Source organism: Nicotiana sylvestris, chromosome 9, assembly GCF_000393655.2.
Source record: "Nicotiana sylvestris chromosome 9, ASM39365v2, whole genome shotgun sequence".
Taxonomy (NCBI): Eukaryota; Viridiplantae; Streptophyta; class Magnoliopsida; order Solanales; family Solanaceae; genus Nicotiana; species Nicotiana sylvestris.
The window spans coordinates 173,087,918-173,092,973 of record NC_091065.1 but is presented as its reverse complement, the minus strand read 5'-3'; positions in this window follow the sequence as shown (position 1 = coordinate 173,092,973).

Genomic DNA, 5,056 nt, shown 5'->3' with positions numbered 1-5,056 from the left:
AAAAATCTCTTCTCTGATATTAACGTGTTACTGATCTTGCTATGTTTTGCTCATGATGTTCTTCTATCCGAGTTAGCATGTTTAAGACCCTAATTTCTTTTGGGCCTCAGTCGAGTTTTGAAGTTGTTTGTTAAATGTGTACATGTTTGTTTAAGTTCTTGCTTGACTCATCCGTTCACCATCTATTGAACTCGTTTGTTGTTGAAAACCCTAGGTCTTTTGGGTCTGAAATTTTTGTCTGAACACTCGACTTGATTGAAAGTTCTTGTTTCAGACTCTCTTTTCTCTATGTGACTTATCTGATTTTTACTATCTTTCTAACTCAACTTTTATCGAAAACCCTAACCTCTCAAAGGGTTACCTCACCTGCTACTGTGAAACCTTTGCATGTTTCTAATAATCTGTTTTCTTCCCTGTTGATTCAACTTGACTTGACCTACTTGATTACTATGCTTCGAATGTTTGCTTTACTACTGAACCCTAGCTTATTTCTGCCGCTACTGCATGTTTGTAATTATCTCTTTTGCCAATATGTTTGGCCTCGCATGTATGATGACCCTGTTCACTTTATTTATATGCTGAAGCCTCTTCTTTGATTGATCTTGGTCTTGTGACTGATTTTTAAAGTTTCCCTATTATGAACCCTGATTTCACTCGTCCGTTCAAAATTGATTGATTCTTTTCCCTTTACTGTAACATTTACCTTGCTGAATCTATTTCCAGAATAAGCATATTTCTGCACTTAGACTTGATTGCTTACTTAATGTTTTTACTACTCCTTTTATGGAAATAATCAGTCCATCTCTAAACTGATTTTTTTCCTTATTTGAATCTGTTACTACCCGTTAAACAGTGATTCCTTAATTAAAGGGGAATCACTTGGTTAATTGATTCTGACTTGTGATTGTTTCCATGTTTGTGATAGAACTTTACTTATTACCTTATTCCTCACCTGTTTTCAAAAGCTATAAATACCTTGTACTTTCTCTTCTTTCAAACACACAAAAACTTGAGTTCAGAACACATACTTCACTCAAAACTCTCTCTCTTTTCTCTGTTACTACTTGTGTTGCTGCCTTACCTAGCCGGCTGAAAGCCAAGGCTAGGTTGTGGGAAATTTGCTTACTTTTTTTTCCTGCATTTGCTTCTTTACTGGTATGTTTTAATTAATTTTCCAGCATCAATAACAATATGTTTCTTTACTATTTCCTTCACTCTTGTCTGTTTTCTGCTTATGTTTAGTCAAGTTACATTACCAAGCATACTGTAATCTGCCCCTTTCCCTTCTAAATTAATGTTTTTCCTTATGTATGAAATTTTTCAGTCACTTATTATGACTTATGAATCCCAAACCCCCATGTCCCCTATGTGTTTGTATTCTTTGGTTGGTTTGAGGGCATGTCAGCATTAGACATTGTTGTGCATGACCCAAACCTGACCCTCCCTGGGGTCATATGCTTCATATCCCCTCTATGTGTTGTATTCTCTGGCTGGTTTATGTGCATGCCATCACCATCTATTGCTGTGCATGTCCAAAACCTGACCCCCTCCTAGGGTCATATGCTCCCTATAATGAATTCTCAAACCCCTGACCCCTTGTATAAAAATATTGATTTTGTGTAGTGTTAGCTTCACTACTACTGTTTCAAGCTACCCTTACCCCTTACTATTCTCAACTCAGTTTTTAAATCTCTATTTCTGCACTTCCACTATACTCTTAGACTTAAGTTCTGCCCCTATTGTGTGAGCCTTGCCTTGGGACCCATGAACTCTCTCTGAACTTGGACACATAAGGGCTGGCCCTTCCACACTGTACTCATCTCTATCTGGTTATGCAAACTTAGGTGTAAGCACTGCCCGGGGTCCCTTGAGACCCTTAGGGAACTTTGACACACTCAAGTTTAAGAAAGGCTTTGGAACAAATGGCATTTGAGGTGCTTTATTCCATAACTCAGAGAGGAAGTAAAGAATCAAGCTTCCTCTAGTTGTACCTTCTTCTTTTAAACTTTTTTGATGTAATTCAATATTCAGTTTGTAATAATGTGTAATGAATATTGGGGTTTGCTAGTGAAAAGAGCTGGGTAATTGTGCATGCCTAAGGGTAGATATCATGCCTATAAGATCTGTTGTTTTAAATTCTGCATGTTTAACTCTGCATTTAGATGTCATGCTTATAAGATCCGTTGTTTTAATTTCTGTACGTTTAACTCTGCATTTATATATCATGCTTATAAGATATGTTTTCTTTAATATTTTGCTTGTTCTACATCTAGAGAATATGCCTATAGGACCTGTTTTCTGCATGTTTAACTCTGCATGTAGAGATCCTGTCTATAGGACTAGTTTAAATTTTGCATGTCTAACTCTACATTTAGATAACATGCCTATAGGGTCTCTTCAATTCTGCATGTTTATTACCACACTTAGACACCATGTTCTTAGGATCTAAGTGGTTACAATCCGACATCATTAAAATCAGTACCTTTATCGAAATCACGCCTATAGGAATTTCAAGTAAATACTGCCTGCTTCATTTCACGTTCGACTAGATATCATGTCTATAGAAATTAAAATTAGCAATAATAGATATCCTGCCTACAGGATCTGAAACCGGTCTAGTTTAAAATCAGCCTAACTTGTATTGTTCTGAATTAGTTTTAAACAGCCTTACTCCTTTATTTAACGCGGTTTAGAAAACATGTCTATAGGATCTCAAGTCGTTTGTTTTAGAGTTGTTACTGCTTTGCCACATTCTGAATCAGTAATAGGTATCATGTTTATAGGATCTCACCCAAACACTTAGGTAAGTCTTAGGTGATAACAACCAATAAAATCCGAACCCGCTTGTGTTAATCAGTAATTGCTACAACCAGCAGGCATGCCTAATTTGGACTTCTCATCTGAGTTATGTAATAAACTGGCCTGCCTCAACAATTAAAATTCTCCTTGCCTTAGCACTTTAAATTCAGACCCTAACTGTGTTAAAGTCATGCTATTTATGTGCTTTATTTGAGGAGGTATACATGAGCCTTTTAGTTGTTTACATGTTTCCCTAATATGTAGTCCTATGTGTTTTTTTATGTCGCCTTAGCTTTTTCACCTTTTGAAACTTAAAAGTCAGTATAATATCCATCCCCTTTAGGAATAGTTGTCCTAAGTTCCTCCGGTACTGATAGGAGTGGGACGGGTAATAGCATGCAATAGTGGTCGAGACCAATCCGCGCTTTAATACCTCGATTGGGTGGGAAGGGTAGATATGGATATGATGACCGGTGCATTAATACCATGTGTATTCCCTCTTCTGAGGAGTGTCATACCGGGTATCACATTGATGTGATCCATATTATAAATAAACCTAGGACCTCCCCTCCCTTCTCTTTTCCTTTTATATTCCCAAGTAGCTGTGAAAATATGACTCCTTTTTCCAAAGTTCGCCTTTAATTGTTCTTTCAAACTCTTACGTGTTTAAACCTAAATCCCCTACTATTTGAGCCTATACTTGTCTATTTGCTAATTGTATAAATTCACAAAACTATCTGGCCGGGAAACACACTAGTGGATCCTAAGGGGTGCCTAACACCTTCCCCTTAGGATAATTTCAAGTCCTTACCCTATCTCTGGTTATCAAGCAAACTTAGAAATGAACCCTATCAGTGTCCTAATGTACCTTAAATCATTAGGTGGCGATTCTTCAAATGAAAAACCCAGTTCCCAAAAGGAATGAGTTGTCTTATACCCAAGATGTCATAAACCCGATTTTCCGATGCAAAGAGGGAAAAAGGGGGCGCGGCAACATGACGACTCTGCTGGGGATGTTAGGATTTTACCACTTCAGATTGTTCTTATGAATTTGTACCCTCCCTTATGTGCAATTACTTGTTTAATTCCTTTAAGTATTTAATTTCTTTTCAAAAAGCAAAACTGACATGTCTTCTCGTTTCTTTCCTTTATTACCACTTTGAATTATGAAACTGTTGTATTTATCGCTTTCTTAACGTGCAAATACATGCCAACATGTTTTAATTATTGCATAATTATTCTCAACATCATACTATACTCGTGCCAAACAAATACCATAGCAACGCTTATAATAAGTGGTTTCCCTCTTTCTATATTATTATCCCCTAAATTCGAAAATTCATATTTGCGGTAAAGCCAGTTGATCAGCGATACAGTCGACGGTTCCGTGCCTTCCCCCTCGAGTTGTCCGCTCAAGGGTACCAGTCTAAAACCTCATAGAAACCTTACTCTGTTTAAATTGTGCATGCATCATGGTCAAACCTAGCCGGGTCAGTTATGTTGTCCACATAATGATCCTTTAATATAGCCTTGCCCAAAGTCCACTGGGTTTCCCTAAAACCCAAACGGACACCATCACATTCTGTTTATTTATTTGGAGAACTAGATGCTTCATGCTAATTATTGGTATTAAATAGTCGAGTCTGGTGGGGGTAAGGGCCTAACCTTATTTGTCTTGCAGAAATATGAGGCACAAAGTCCCTAGATTCGGCATGGTCACCAACATCCACCGAAGACTGCTAAGCTGGTGGAAAGATCTTCACTCTAGTGATCAAACTCTTGTCCGAAAATATTTGGGAAATCTACCTTCCCTCCTAGAAATCTAACCTAAAAACAAGATCATAGAGGCTGCCACACTATTTTGGGATTGTGAAAGGGCTGTATTCCACTTTGGGGACATTGAAATGACACCCTTACTAGAGGAGATGGGAGGATTGGCCGGTCTAGTCTGAGAAACTCCGGGTCTGCTGATGCCTGAGAACCGTAAAGGCAGAGGTTTCCTCAAAATGATGAGTTTGAAGAAGAATCCAGAATTAACATGTCTGAAGGAATCCTACATCTTTTTCGACTGTTTGTATGAAAGGTACGGTCACAGCAAATCCTATCGTACCTACCCTGACGAGTTTGCCATCATATCATTGGGGCACATCCATCGAAGGGTCTTCGTATTCATGTTTTGTTTCATAGGGCTGATTGTGTTTCCAATGAAGAAAGCAAGAATCCACACCAGGCTGGCTATAGTAACTAAGACCCTAAT